At 46.5% G+C, this 16,696-nt stretch overlaps 1 protein-coding gene and 1 pseudogene across 1 annotated transcript in view; both read left to right on the top strand.

Moving 5' to 3' along the window:
- LOC124789096 (testis-specific serine/threonine-protein kinase 1-like) overlaps positions 1–16,696 on the top strand; it is a 118,311-nt gene that overhangs the window by 11,627 nt on the left and 89,988 nt on the right. The window lies entirely within an intron of this gene.
- LOC124790401 lies at positions 15,992–16,109 on the top strand (annotated as a pseudogene).

The following is a 16,696-nucleotide window of genomic DNA, read 5'->3' as shown; positions in this document are numbered from 1 at the left end:
TTGCGGTGGCGGCCGATTTAAATACCCTCCGCCCGCGGCGCGCTCCCTCCGCCGTCCGCGCCCCGCGCCACGGTCGCGGGGTGGAACAGATTGCGACGGCGTCTGAGATGACGTCGGTGTGATGGCTCTGTCCGCCGTGGTCGTCACAACTATACGTTTGCTCGATTTACTCTTGATTAACCCGATCGCTGGTTCCCAAGCCTTGCTAAGATTATAGCCACAGTCACGGTTTATGAGGTTTATGACGACCTCATAAACCGTACCGAGCTACTCAGCGTGTCTCTTGCAGAGTCTTCCACTGGAGTTTGTCTATCATCTCCGTAACGCTTTCGCGATTACTAATGATCCTGTAACGAAGCGAACTGCTCTCCGTTGGATCTTCTCCATCTCTTCTATCAACCCTATCTGGTACAGATCCCACAACGGTGAGCAGTATTCAAGCAGCGGGTGAACAAGTGTACTGTAACTTACTTCCTTTGTTTTCGGATTGCATTTCCTTAGGATTCTCCCAATCAATCTCAGTCTGGCATCCGCTTTACCAACAATCAACTTTATATGCCTACTCCCAGATAATTTATGGAATTAACTGCTTCCAGTTGCTGACCTGCTATATTGTAACTAAATGATAAAGGATCTTTCTTTCTATATATTCGCAGCACATTACACTTGTCTACATTGAGATTCAATTGCCATTCCCTGCACCATGCGTCAATTCGTTGCAGATCCTCCTGCATTTCAGTACAATTTTCCACTGTTACAACCTCTCGATATACTACAGCATCATCCGCAAAAAGCCTCAGTGAACTTCCGATGTTATCCAGAAGGTCATTTATGTATATTCTGAATATCAACGGTCCTACGACAATCCCCTGCGGCACACCTGAAATCACTCTTACTTCGGAAGACTTCTCTCCATTCAGAATGACATGCTGCGTTCTGTTATCTAGGAACTCTTCAATCCAATCACACAATTGGTCTGATAGTCCATATGCTCGTATTTTGTTCTTTAGACGACTGTGTGAAACTGTATCGAACGCCTTGCGGAAGTCAGGAAACACGGCATCTACCTGGGAACCCGTGTCTATGGCCCTCTGAGTCTCGTAGACGAATAGCGCGAGCTGGTTTTCACACGATCGTCTTTTTCGAAACTCATGCTATTCCTACAGAGTAGATTTCTAGTCTCCAGAAAAGTCATTATACTCGAACACAATACGTGTTCCAAAATTCTACAACTGATAGACGTTAGAGATATAGGTCTATAGTTCTGCACATCTGTTCGACGTCCCTTCTTGAAAACGGGGATGACCTGTGCCCTTTTCCAATCCTTTGGAACGCTACGCTCTTCTAGAGACCTACGGTACACCGCTGCAATAAGGGGGGCAAGTTCCTTCACGTACTCTGTGTAAAATGGAACTGGTATCCCATCAGGTCCAGCGGCCTTTCCTCTTTTGAGCGATTTTAATTGTTTCTCTGTCCCTCTGTCATCTATTTCGATATCTACCATTTTGTCATCTGTACGACAATGTAGAGAAGGAACTACAGTGCAGTCTTCCTCTGTGAACCAGCTTAGTATTTCGGCCTTTAGACTGTCATCCTCTGTTTCAGTACCATTTTGGTCACAGAGTGTATTAGCGACATACTCTTCTGTTTGCGTTCAGTAGAAGGGTGACAGCAGCGGAGGCAGCCAGAGACTTTGCGCCACGAATGGAGATAATGCCATTGAACAGAGCACGGCAAGAAAATCGTTTCCTCGTTTTAAGGAGCATCGTTTTGATATTAGTCACTTTCTACGTTCAGGAGGACCTTCACGGTTTGGATGAAGATCGTATAAACACATTAATCTACAGTGATCCATGTCAGTGTACTCGATAACGGCAAATGTGATGAATTGTGATAGTTCCACCGTCGTGTGACATCTGCATGCCATGAGGAAGGTGCAAAAATCGGGTATATGGGTACCGCATGCTCTAAGTCAAAACCAGCACGTGGCCATATGTGCGTCCTTGCTTGCCCCTCATCAGATGGTTCGTGAACAACACCAACCATTCCTATTCTGCTAACAATAAATGGTGTCTTTATGCTAACGTAAGGAAACGAAAGGAATGATTGAGCCCAAACAAAGCAGCAACTCCCTGTACAAAGAGCTGCGTGCATCCACAAAAGATAATGTTATGCATCTGGTGGAACAGTAACGATGTGTTGTACTACGAATTGCTTCCCCGAGGTGTAACCATTACTGGTGACACTCATTGTCAACAACTGAGGCGCCTTGCAGACGCAGTCCAACATCAACGACCAGGAAGACTGAGTGAAGTGATGCTACTCCACGATATCACTCGCCCACATTCTGCAAGACTGACAAAAAAACACTGTACAGGAGTCTGTGCTGTGATCTTGCGCCCTCAGATTTTTACCTTTTCCGCCCTCTATCGAACAACCTCCTAGAACTACGTTTCCGGATGAAAATGCGCTCCGAAAATTTCTCGACGAGTTCTTGCCCTCAAAATCAAGTGATTTCTGCAGTCGCGAAATCTAAAAGTTCCCACAGCGTTGGCAGACTGTCGCAAATAGTCAAGGATAATACACTACTGGCCATTAAAATTGCTACACCACGAAGATGACGTGCTACAGACGCGAAATGTAACAGACAGGAAGAAGATGCTGTGATATGCAAATGATTAGCTTTTCAGAGCATTCACACAAGGTTGGCGCCGGTAGCGACACCTACAACGTGCTGACATGAGGAAAGTATCCAACCGATTTCTCATACACAAACAGCAATTGACCGGCGCTGCCTGGTGAAACGTTATTGTGATGCCTCGTGTAAGGAGGAGAAATGCGTACCATCACGTTTCCGACTTTGTAAAAGGTCGGATTGTAGCCTATCGCAATTGCGGTTTATCGTATCGCGACATTGCTGCTCACCTTGGTCGAGATCCAATGACTGTTAGCAGAATATGGAATCGGTGGGTTTAGGAGGGTAATACGGAACGCCGTGCTGGATCCGAACGGTTTCGTATCACTAGCAGTCGAGATGACAGGCATCTTATCCGCATGGCTGTAACGGATCGTGCAGCTACGTCTCGATCCCTGAGTAAACAGATGGGGACGTTTCCAAGACAACAACCATCTGCACGAACAGTTCGACGACGTTTGCAGCAGCATGGATTATCAGCTCGGAGACCACGGCTGCGGTTACCCTCTACGCTGCATCACAGACAGGAGCGCTTGCGATAGTGTACTCAACGACGAATCTGGGTGCACGAATGACAAAATGTCATTTTTTCGGATGAATGCAGGTTCTGTTTACAGCATCATGATGGTCGCATCCGTGTTTGGCGACATCGCGGTGAACGCACGTTGGAAGTGTGTATTCGTCATCGCCATACTGGCGTATCACCCGGCGTGACGGTATGGGGTGCTATTGGTTACACGTCTCGGTCACCTCTTATTCGCATTGACGGCACTTTGAACAGTGGACGTTACATTCGAGATGTGTTACGACCCGTGGCTCTACCCTTCATTCGATCCCTGCGAAACCCTACATTTCAGCTGGATAATGCACGACCGCATGTCCTGTACGGGCCTTTCTGGATACAGAAAATGTTCGACTGCTGTCCTGACCAGCACATTCTCCAGATCTCTCACCAATTGAAAACTTCTGGTCAATGGTGGCCGAGCAACTGGCTCGTCACAATGCGCTAGTCACTACTCTTGATGAACTGTGGCATCGTGTGAAGCTGCATGGGGAGCTGTGCCTGTACACGCCATCCAAGCTCTGTTTGACTCAATGCCGGTGCATATCAAGGCCGTCATTACGGCCAGAGGTGATTGTTCTGGGTACTGATTTCTCAGGATCTATGCACCCAAACTGCGTGAAAATGTAATCACATGTCAGTTATAGTATAATATATTTGTCCTATGAATACCCGTTTATCATCTGCATTTCTTCTTGGCGTAGCAATTTTAATGGCCAGTAGTGTATATTACTGATGACTAACGTCCTTGTTTTGTGCATCTGTTGCATTTAATAAACTTATGGAAAAACGCTACGAACTTTCGTACGATCCTAATATTTATGAAAAGTAAAAGGTGAGGCGGACTGTATGACGTTCAGTGATTTGGAGGGCCTTACAGAATTTTGGTGCAACATAAGCGTAGCAGAGGACTGGTCGGATCAAGATTTTGTAGATGTTGAGGATAATGAATATCGGCAGTGTAGAGGAGATAAAGGAGAGGAGAGGGGCATAGCCTTCGGGCACACAGGTGGTGCCATAGATGATACGGTACTTGTCAATGTTGAGAGCAGATAGCTGCCTCCACCGATAGCTGCGTGGTAAGCATGACGGATTGTCGTCCTACGGCCCCGGGTTCGATTCCCGGCTGAGTCGGGTATTTTCTCCGCTCAGGAACTGGGTGTTGTGTTGTCTTTATTACTATTTCATCCCCTTCCGGCGAGCAGGTCGCCCAATGTGGCGTCGAATGTAGTAAGACCTGCACCAAGGCGGCTGGTTCTTCCCTGTAAGTGGCCTCCCGGCCAATGACGCCAAACGCTCATTTCCATTTTCCGTAGTAGATAGGAAGTATGAAATAAGGTGGACGTGTTTAACTGAAAGTGCGTTTATTTAGAGTTTGAATAGGAGCCCAGATTTCTTGCTGTACTTGGTCGTACGCTTTCCCTAGGTCGGGGAGTATAAAATTAGCACGTTTGTGATTGTTGAGCTGGTGAGATAGGAGATGAGCTAGGTACACGAGCTAGACATCAGGGGATAAGTTGGAACGGAAACCACACTGGCTGACAGGAAGGAGGTGATGTTGGTCCAGGTGCTGATGGATGCGTCGGAAAAGGACAGATTCGAAGACGTTGCTGAACAATGAGCTGAAGCTAATGGGATGGTAAGAGGAGATAACGGTAGGGGGCTTCTGTAGCTTGAGAAAACGTAGGATTTTGGTGGTTTTCCACTTTACGCGATAGTAACCTGTGGAGAGGAGAGTATTATAAATGTTGCATGGGTGACTATAAAGAACAGGCCGCATTCTTTGAGTTTTCGATAGGTCGCAACCCGGTGAACTGTTGCGGTTTTTTTTATTTTTATTTTATTTTATTTATTTATTTATTTATTTATTTATTTTGGTGAAGCGCTTGCGTTAACTTGTGTATTGTGACTGATGTATCGTGGTGTGATCACGCGAGCTACATTTAACGGCAATGTGTGGCCACAATATTAGCGCAATGTGGTTGCGATACACAGCAGTATTGCGGTATCGACAGGCAATATTGCTCACGGATCAGCCTGTTGCAGGTAGCTGCCCGAGGTCTTGTCAGCGTCTATCCACCAAGGGTGGAAAATGTTTCGCATTGCCGGGTAACATCTACTTCTGACCTTTTATGTGAGATTCTCGCTCTCACTCTCAGGCCTCCTTCTTCGTTGTCACGTCCACAGCACTGCTGTACCAAGTCGAGAAATGTGAGAAATGAAACAATTGTACTTCGCTTTATTTCTAAAGATGGGCACTCAATTGGTTTGTGTTTTCAAAACTGTAGAAGTGGGGATAAGAGGCAATCATTAATTCCGTAAATGGGATGCGTACGTCTACGACCAGAACTGTGGAGCGCAGAAAGTAATACACGGAAATGACACAAGAGCCGTCATTAGCACTCGAGTGATTCATGTGAAAAGGTTTCCGACGTGATTATTGCCGCACGACCGGAATCAAAAGACTTTGAATACGGAATGGCAGTGTCAACAGAGGGCCGACAATATCAAATTCGCAGTTGGTGTGTTAGCTGCTGTTGCCATGAACCCACACATGAGTACACGGGACATTGCGAGAGCCGGTGGACTGAGTCAAAGTAGTGTCATGCGCATACTGCATCGTCACCGCTTTCACCCGTTTCAAGTGTCGCTACATCAGCAATTACATGGTGTGATGACTTTAATCGTCGAGTGCAATTCTGTCAATGGGCATTAACAGAGAATGCGTTGCAGTTCTATCTGTTTACCGATAAAGCGGGTTTCACAAACCACGGGGCAGTGAATCTACGGAACATGCATTACTGTTCCGTGGACAATCCTCGCTGGCTCGGACAGGTAGAGCGACAGCGACCGTGGACTGTAAATGTATGGTGCGGAATCATTGGCGACCACCTCATTGTTCCTCACTTCATTGCAGGGGCCCAAACAGCTGCAACATACATCGCGTCTCAACAGAATGATCTGCCAACGTTGCTCGAAAATGTCCCACTGGAAACACGTCGACGTATGTGGTATCAGCATGATGGTGCACCTGCACATTCCGCAATTAACACTAGGCTGACCCTTGGCAGGATGTTCGACGGGCGTTTCGTAGGACGTGGAGGACGCATAAATTGGCCAGCCCGTTCTCGGTGATCCTACACCTCTGGACTTCTTTCTGTGGGGTTCGTTAAAGGGGAATGTGTACCGTGATGTGCCTACAAGCCCAGAGGATATGAAACAACGTATTGTGGCAGCCTGCGGCGACATTACACCAGATGTACTGCGGCGTGTACGACATTCATTACGCCAGAGATTGCAATTGTGTGCAGCAAATGATGGCCACCACATTGAACATCTATTGGCCTGACATGTCGGGACACACTCTACTCCACTCCGTAATTGAAAACGGAAACCACGTGTGTACCAGTACCTCACCCCTCATGGTAATGTACATGTGCGTCAGTGAAAAAGACCAATAAAAAGGTGTAGGCATGTGGACGTAATGTGCTGTTCCAGTCTCTTCTTTACCTAAGGTCCATCACCGTTCCCTTTGGATCCCTACGTAGTTCGGTGCTCTCCGATACACAAGATCGAACAGCGGAGGAGTGGTACTCAAGCGTCAACTTTAGGTTACAATATCTCCGGATGTAGTTAACACTTTACAATGCAACAAACGGCACTGATTATGTATTTGTTTATATGTTCAGATGTGCTAACAAAACTAGCGGGGTTCCATTAAAAAAAGACATAGGTTTGTGTTAAAAAACATACTTCCGTGCATTTTTTTATGGTTTGTATTAATCAATTACACTAGCCCCTCTTCTCACGTTCGGTCTGTGGAATCGATTCGTCAGTATTTGATGTGCTTTACGAAATATATCCAGCGGTAATGTTAGGTGACTCACCCTGTATAGCTGAATTTCGCGTGCGTCAATTTTGTCGGTTTTCAACTTCGTTTTTGGAAGAGTGACTTGTTTCACATTCGCCACTTTCGGTAGAATTTATCCATTGTGCTTTCTTGAGCAGAATTAATGGCCACAAGCCAGGTTTGACAGCAACCGCACGCATTTCGTAGAAATTACTGGAGAATTTGTCTTCTAGTGTCGTTCTTTCACTGCTGTAGCGAGAGCTAGCGTTTTTGATGCGTTCACAAGAGCAACTGTGTCCTACCTTTCTGATGGTACGATCATTTGGTGACATAATAATGCCCATAGAATTTGCTAAGAAATCAACCTTTATAAGGAACCATAATATTAACGGATTGCTAAAATTCAAGGAGAATTTATCTGGCGTTAGTAAATCTTCTTTTTTCATGGGGTATTGTTCTCTAGCATTTTCACCTACATGCATCCCACCGCTCCCTCCTAACTCCTGTGATTAGTGAGAATAGCTGTCCTGCTTGAAAAACGTCTTTTAAAATTATCAGTGTAATTTCTTCCCTGATCAGTCGTACTGAAGTCGTTTAGTCAGATCCTGTGGCGCGTTTTATATAAATCCTGGCGTCAAATCTCATTATATTCTCTTACCGACTTAACACCACATTGCACTCGGTGGAATTTACGAAAAGAGAGGCACTGCCCGCTCTTGATTTGAAACACTATAGCCCCACGAAGCCCATTCGATGTGACGAAATGTGTGTGTGTGTGTGAAATCTTATGGGACTGAACTGCTAAGGTCATCAGTCCCTAAGTTTCCACACTACTTAATCTAAATTGTCCTAAGGACAAACACACACACCCATGCCCGAGGGAGGACTCGAGCCTCCGCCGGGACCAGCCGCACAGTCCGTAACTGCAGCGCCTAGACCGCTCGGCTAATCCCGCTCGGCGACGAAATGTGTGTCCAGTATTTGGAAAAACACTATGGTTCAGAATTAGGGTTATACACCGAAGAGACAAAGAAATTGGTACACCTGCCTAATATCGTGTAGGGCCCCCGCGATCACGCAGAAGCGCCGCAACACGAAGTGGCATGGACTCGATTAATGTCTAAAGTAGTACTGGGGGGAACTGACAGCAAGAATCCAACAGAGCTGTCCATATATACGTAAGAGTACGAGGGGTGGAGATCTTTTCTAAACTGCGCGTTGCATGGCATGCCAGATATGCTCAATCTTACTCATGCCTGGGGAGTTTGGTGGGCAGCGGAAGTCTTTAAACTCAGAAGAGTGTTCCTGGAGCCACACTGTAGCAATTCTGGGCGTTTGGCTGTCGCATTGTCCTGCTGGAATTGCCCAAAACCGTCGGAATGTACAGTTGCCATGAATGGTTGCATGTGATCAGACAGGATGCTTACGTACGTGTCACCTGTCAGAGTCGTATGTAGACGTATCAGGGGCTCCATATCACTCCAACAGCACAAGACCCACACCATTACAGAGCCTCCATCAGCATGAACAGTCCCTGCTCACATGCAGGGTCCATGGATTCATGAGGTTGTCTCCATACCCGTACATGTCCATCCAATCGATTCAATTTGAAACGAGACTCTTCCGACCAGGCAACGTGTTTCCTGTCATCAACAGCCCAGAGTCGGTGCTTACGGGCCCAGGTGAGGCGTAAAGGTTTGTGTCGTGCAGCCATCAAGGGTACACGAGTGGGCCTTCGGCTACGAATGGCCATATCGATGATGTTTGGTTGAACGGTTTGCACGCTAACACTTGTTGATCGCCGAACATTGAAATCCGCAGCAGTTTGCGGGAGGGTTGTATTTGTGTCACGTTAACGATTCTCTCCAGTCGTCGATGGTCCCGTTCTTGCAGGATCTGTTTCCGGCCGCCGCGATGTCGTAGAAATGGTGGTTCAAATGGCTCTGAGCACTATGGGACTCAACTGCTGTGGTCATAAGTCCCCTAGAACTTAGAACTACTTAAACCTAACTAAGCTAAGGACATCACACACATCCATGCCCGAGGCAGGATTCGAACCTGCGACCGTAGCGGTCGTGCGGTTCCAGACTGTAACTCCTTTAACCGCTCGGCCACTCCGGCCGGCGATGTCGTAGACCTGATGTTTTACCGGATTCCTGATATTCACGGTTCACTTGTGAAATGGTCGCCCACTAAAATCTTCACTTCATAGCTACCTCGGAAATTCTGTGTCCCATCGCTCGTGCGCCGACTATAACATCACGTTCAAACTCACTTAAATCTTGATAACCTGCCATTGTAGCAGCAGCAACCGATTTAACAACTACGTCAGACACTTGTCTTATATAGGCGGTGCCGACCGCAGCGCCGTATTCTGCTTGTTTACATATGTTTGTATTTGAATAAGCATGCCTATACCGGTTTCTTTGGCCCTTCAGTGTGTCTAATGAAAAGAAAAACGGGCATATTTTATGACTCCATCGATTCCCTTCCACAAGGGTGTCGCGAACACCTAATATGAAGACTTATCGATGAGAAGCAGGCCTACAGTTTAAAGAGATACATCAAACTTATGTGTCAGTCGCCAGCGGCCAAAACTAAAGGCGATTGCCAGTTTGTTTGTAAATAGTGTAGAGTCTGGCATCGGTCTTACACACTGATTTCGGACGATACATTCAAACTCGTGTTTCATTATTCTGGGAGTGATATCTGTCCAGCATCAGTTCACGAATTAAAGTTCCGGAAACAACTGTCTTAAAAAGGAACGCATTCACTAGGCTCGATTTCTGTTTTCCACGCTAACTTTTTCCTTTTGGAACGCAAATGCAGGCGAGCCTGATTCACTTCCAGTAGCTTGCTGTCGTCTATTTAGTTGCCCTCGTAAACATATCCTGGCCTGGAATGTTTTGCCGGAAATATCACCCGACAACTGCTGTAATAATGCCGAAAATATCGCTGAAGTTCATGCGGCCGGAAATGTTAGCTGGCAACATTGCCGTGGTTCGTTGTCGACAATATGCAATTTTCATAACCCTTTTAAACGTCCCTACTGACTTATAGTTCCGACCATAGGTGGGGGTGAGGGTTTGGAGTCAGAGATGAGGAGGGAGCGGGGGCAGGAGGGAATGGGGAGTGTGTACTTGTCCCATCCTGGAATGTGGGCTAGAAGGTTTTTTTCATTATGGAATTCGCCCACATTTCTAGATACGGTTATCTGCGATTGTGCTAAGCTGTGGATCTGTCGAGGGTGAAGGGAAATATTGTGGCTTCAGTTACCACTACAAAATTTGGATTTGTTTGGTTGCCACGTTGATCATGGGAAATCTTGCCTTTTCCATGGCGCACCGATGGTTTCTGCTCTATCCTCCAGTCAAGATGGATGTGAAGATTTACATAACATTGCCAAAATAGAGTCCACAGTCTCTACTCTGTCCTTTGTAGTATGTCTGGGGTGGAGGAGGGTAGAATAGATTTAGCTGGGTGTTAACAGGTGAAGATGATGTCGTGCAAGTGAAATTAATTCACAGGTAACTGTAATTTACCCCTTGCACAGGCAACGCGTATTTCTTTCCCTGCCTTCTACTTGCAGGAGAGGTTCGTATGCTGTAATTTTACTGTCAGGGACTGTATCCCTCATGGAATAAGGTAATTCCTCCCTAACGCCGTTACTCAACACAAATTTGTCATTGGAGAACAAGTACCCGAAGTTTATATATAGAGTTTAGCATATTCAATAGTGTGGGTAAAGGGTGCTGTGATTTTGACTGAAACAGTACAAAGGAAACACAGGCGCGCGCACGCACGAACGCACTCACACACACACACACACACACACACACACACACACACACACACACACACACACAAAACATTCATTCTTGAGGAAACGTAATTACATCACGTTGCTCTACTACAGTTAATAGCCTTTGGATCACTTTAAGAAAGGCCTAACCCGTGTGAAAGCAATGGACACTACTTGACAATTACTTAAGAAAATTTTCGACAGGAATAATTACAGGCGATGATGGGCGACATGAAACACATAACATACGTAATACAGGTGAAGTGGCTTATTTTTAACGAAAAATGATACAGATTTTACCTCACGGGAAAACAGGACAACAGACGTAAATAACGTTCACGTTTGACACAGGTCAGATTCCCATCATAAAGGTCGATATCGGACTCTCAGTGAGGAATAGGCCCCACTCGGACACTATTGCACGTTTTCCAACTGTTATTCATGCTGGCTACCAAATAATTGAGGATTTCTCTCTCAAGGTGGTTTTCAGTTCTTGCACCGTTAGGGGAGGGGGTGTTCATTGAGACACACGTCTCCAAACAACATCCCACACTTGCTCTATAGGGTTTAGGTCCAGGGAGTACGGAGTACGCTGGCCGTTCCATATGTTCAGTATCTTCACTTCCCAGTGTATCCAACACCTCACAGGTACTGTGTGGGCAGGAATTGTCGTCCATAAAGAGAAAGTCGAGTCCTACCGCACCCCTAAACAGAGGAACACCACCCAGAATAATCCCCCTGTAGTACCGCTGTGCTGAAACGGTACCTCGGGTAAAGATATGCAACGGTGTTCGGCAGTTGTGCATAAATGCCTTCCTACATCATAATGCCTAGGCCATACCTATGACGTTCATGAACATTCTGTGGTATGTAACGCGTTCCCCTCTCTCGCTCCACTCTAACTGGTGACCAGAATCATTTGCTGCAGTGAAGCGGTATTAGTCGGAGAACATCACTTCGGACTACTGTTGGTGACTCCAGCCAACATGCTCCATGGACTAACCAACTCTTTCTCGGCAATGGCATGATGCAAGTGGGATAATTTAACAGGCTTGCGAGAATACAAACCAGTGTATTATAGCCGCCGCAAAATGGTTCTCGCAGAGACACATGTACCGGTAGCGGTTTCACGGTTCAAAAATGGTTCAAATGGCTCTGAGCACTGTGGGACTTAACATCTATGGTCATCAGTCCCCTAGAACTTAAAACTACTTAACCCTAGCTAACCTAAGGACATCACACAACACCCAGTCATCACGAGGCAGAGAAAATCCCTGACCCCGCCGGGAATCGACCCGGGAACCCGGGCGTGGGAAGCGAGAACGCTAGCGCACGACCACGAGATGAGGACGTTTCACGGTCTGTAGCGATCTTCCTAGGAGTGAGATGTCCGTTTCTCTTCACCATTAGGGCCACGTATCGCCCTCTTGCTGTGTGGAGGACAGTCAACGACCACCAGCGTCTTTTCATATAGCATTTCCACCATCGGCAGCCTTTTTTTAAGGCGATATGACACTTTTGGACACACCCATTACTGTGGACACAGCAGTAACATTTTGATCGACATCAAGCCGTAAGAACAGCTCGTCTACAATCCTAAGCACTCAAATTATCTCTTGCAGACATGTTGCTGTAGCTCACAGAATGCCGCACTAAATGTTTCCACACCAACCTTCTTCAAACACCGTACTGCATGACCTGTCGAATACATAGAGAGCGTTCGTGCACAGACTTGGCACCAGTTAACACGTCCCGACCTCTACATTTCTTTTTACTGTCATTGATCCAGTGTTCCGTAGGAATTGACAGTTGTTCGTCGGCAAGTGTCAGTTGTTCCTTAGCAACTGTCCGGCAGTGTACTATGCCGCAAGGGAGTGCAATGACGGGGCGGCTCACCACAAGGAAGCTGTTCACATGTCGGCTCACCGGCGGCGAAGACGGACCACGTACGATCGTGCATGCAGACGTAAGTCAGCTGAGGACTGCCGTAAACTGTACGATAATTGAGAGAAAATGGCGGGATGTTGGTGGTTTTATAGAATCGCGGTTGGGATTTTCCGTTGTGGCAGGACCCCACCACCTGGCTCCAGTACAACACAAGAACCCAGGATATCAAGGACCAGTTACAACAGCGATGGGCCAGCTTGCCTCGAGAGAGGATACAACGGCCTTACGACAGCCTTCCCAACCGAATCAGTGCCCACATCCAGGCCAGATGGGGTCAAAAATCATACTGATGAGTGGGCTCATACACTGGTCAGCCAGAACATTATGAGCACCGACCTACTATCGATGTAAACCTGTCCGGGCGATAGCAGCATGACCTGGCGAGGAATGACTGCTAGTCAGACACACGCACGGTATATTTAGTATCGGCGAGCCTGTTGTCTGTGTATGGAATAGAGAAGGCGCGTGATCTGTCTGAGTTTCACCGTAGGCAGATTCTGATGACCTGGAGGCTCGACACGAGCATTTCTAAAACTGCGTGACACGTCGGCTGTTCGAGGAGTGCTGTGGTGAGTGTCTTCAACATGTGGCGAAACGACGTCCAGACGTCGTGGTGTTGGGCGCCCACCCCTCATTACAGATCTTGGACTCATAGGCTGGACAGACTGGTAAAACAGGGCAAGCGGCGAACTGTGGTGGAACTAACATCAGACTTTAATGCTGGGCGGAGTACAAGTTTATCTGAACACACAGTGCACCGAACATCCCTAACGATGAGCCTCCGCAGCCAACGACCCATGCGTGTGTCAATGTTAACACCACGAATTGGCAACTACAACTGAAATGGGCACGCAACCATCGGCACTGGACGTTGGCGCAGTGACAGAGCGTTGCGTGCTGTAACGAATCCCGATATCTTCTTGATCATGCCGATGGGAGGGTGCGAATCCGTCGTCTTCCAGTGGGACAACTCCTTGACACCTGCATTGCGGGACGAAGACAAACTGGTGGCGGCTCTATTATGGTCTGGGGAACATCCACATCGATGGCACCAGTGAACCTTGTCAAAGGCTCTATGACGGCTTAAGAGTATCGTACACTGGTTGCAGACACGTACACCCATTCACGACGATCATGTTTCCTGATGACAAGATAATACGCCGTGTCACAAGGGCAGGAGTGTGATGAAGTGTTTCGAAGAACACACTGAAGAGTTCCAGTTGATGTGTTGGCCCCTCAGCTCGCCAGATGTGAGCCCCATCGAACACATCTGGGATGTGATTGAGCGTGGCGTAAGAGCTCATCGCCTCCCTCCCCAGAATTTACGGGAATTAGGAGACTTGTGTGTGCAGACGTGGTGCCAACTCCCTACAGCGACCTACCAAAGCCTCACTGCTTCCATGCCACGGTGCGTCTTCGCTATTGTCCGTGTCAAAGACGGACATACCGGCTATTAGATACGTGGTCATAATCTTCCATTTCATCAGTGTACTGTCAAGTTATTTGTAAATTTGGCTTTATTTTGTGGCCAGTACAATAATATCACATGCCGTCTAAATGCACGAACTTTGATTTCGGTTCCTGATTCCCTCCTGCATGCTTAATTTTTTTTCAAGCGTTATCTTATTCATTTTTTCAGTTATACAGAGGCGTGTAGCACGTTTTAAGGTCGGCAACATTGGCCCCATGCACGTAACTGACTCTACATGTGGCTTCTTAATGTATAATAAACTTGTATTTTGAATTGAAGTGTATTTTCCATTTTAAACAGACACATAAGTCGTTCACATGGAGAAAACTCTGCTGCATCAGTGCATAATTGAACTAGAAGTGTGAGTGCTACGTATACAAATGCGAAACAAGCAAGTACAATTTACAGAACAAAACTAAGTTCACGTAACTATTAATTGACCGTAAATATACGAGTTGGAGATCTTGCTAGATAAAGGAATCGTTGTTTTGCAAAAGGCAGCAGCAGCGGTCGAAAAGAAGTGAACAAAAGGGTAGTGTTAAGCCAACTGCAGATGGATGGTAGCCCGAAACGTGTATTGGTATAAATCAAGCTATATATAAAATGCCTGATTTCTGTGCTTCTTGAAGCAGACTGATTCACAGCCGCGGAGCAGAACCAGCATTTTCATGGATAAATGCGGTTGGATTGGTGTCTTACAAACGATGTCATATGACAACCGGTGTGATTGAATTCCTTGACACAAATATATAGGGAAACGTACACGTACACTACAAGGTCTAAAGTGATTCCTGAGGTACCTAGGTGCCTTGAAGGGTGCTGACTCTTAATACGATTTGCGACGATAAATTAGAAACCTCTTGTCATAAAACAACGATCATTGCCGTATAGACAAATGTTCGCGAGACACGTTACCACGAAAGACGACATTACAGGCTATATAGCTTGTTTTTTAAAGAGAAATTTTCACCCTAAAAATGTTAGAACTTAGTAACCAAGGATTTGTAGTATGTTGACATGTGGTACATGTGGTGTAATGTGAACTGCTGTGTAATGAATTATCTGCATATCACTGATGTGTATGTCACACTTGAAACACATCTTGTAATTCTGTAATCGGTTCGTGTTCAAAGTAATGCAATTAAAACTCAAATATTGCTTACCCAATTAGCTTTATTTTCCACCCACTCCACGCTACAATGGCCTAACAACAGATTAACTACTGGCGTCCTTAAACTTCAGTTACGCTGCCTCCAGGTCACTGGCCGGCTCACGCCGCCTGTGCGGCGGAGCGGGATTTGTTTGTGCAGGCTGCAAATTAAAATTCACCTGCCTCAGAACGGCGTCTGCTCGATGTCCCTTTACTCGGCAACGTAGATACTTACAAGATGGTGTAAAAGCAGCGTAGATAAAAAAAAAAACACCACCTAATATCTACAGTTACTGAGGCCACGCAACTCTGGTTGTGAAATAAAGCTCTGTAGAAAATCTGTTATTCAATTTTATCGAGCAGTAAGAAGATGGATTTGCTTCTCGAAAGTAACAAAGAAATCTCTGAAATTTCCACACAATAATGTTTATTTTGTTCTTGATAGCCACAGAAATGGTACTATTCAGTACACATTTAAACTATTGGCTATTTTCTTACAGTTCACAATTCATACTCCAACGGCCTTGCCGCAGTGGTAACACCGGTTCCCGTCGGATCACTGAAGTTAAGCGCTGTCGGGCTGGGTTAGCACATGGATGGGTGACCATCCGGTCTGCCTAGCGCTGCTGGCAAGCGGGGTGCACTCAGCCCTCGTGAGGCAAACTGAGGAGCTACTTGATTGAGAAGTAGCGGCTCCGGTCTCGGAAACTGATATACGGCCGGGAGAGCAGTGTGCTGACCACATGCACCTCCATATCCGCATCCAATGACGCCTGTGGGTGAGGATGACACGGCGGCCGGTCGGTACCGTTGGGCCTTCATGACCTGTTCGGGAGGAGTTTAGTTTTAGTTTAGTTCACAATTCATACACACATTTCACTCGCACAGCAGCCATAAATCTGTCCAAACCCGCCGGCCGGTGTGGCCGTGCGGTTCTAGGCGCTTCAGTCTGGAACCGCGTGACCGCTACGGTAGCAGGTTCGAATCCTGCCTCGGGCATGGATGTGCGTGATGTCCTTAGGTTAGTTAGGTTTCAGTAGTTGTAAGTTCTAGGGGGACTGATGACCACAGATGTTAAGTCCCATAGTGCTCAGAGCCATTTGAACAATTTTGTCCAAACCCGAACCGAACTAAACAACGTCATCACAGTCTTTAATTTCACCACAAATTTGAGTTATTACATTCGGTCCTTCTTGTGGATTTCTAAAAAAGAAACTGC

The sequence above is a fragment of the Schistocerca piceifrons genome, chromosome 3 (assembly GCF_021461385.2).
Source record: "Schistocerca piceifrons isolate TAMUIC-IGC-003096 chromosome 3, iqSchPice1.1, whole genome shotgun sequence".
In the NCBI taxonomy this organism is placed as follows: Eukaryota; Metazoa; Arthropoda; class Insecta; order Orthoptera; family Acrididae; genus Schistocerca; species Schistocerca piceifrons.
The sequence above is the reverse complement of the archived record's forward strand: the minus strand, read 5'-3'. Positions and strand labels throughout refer to the sequence as shown.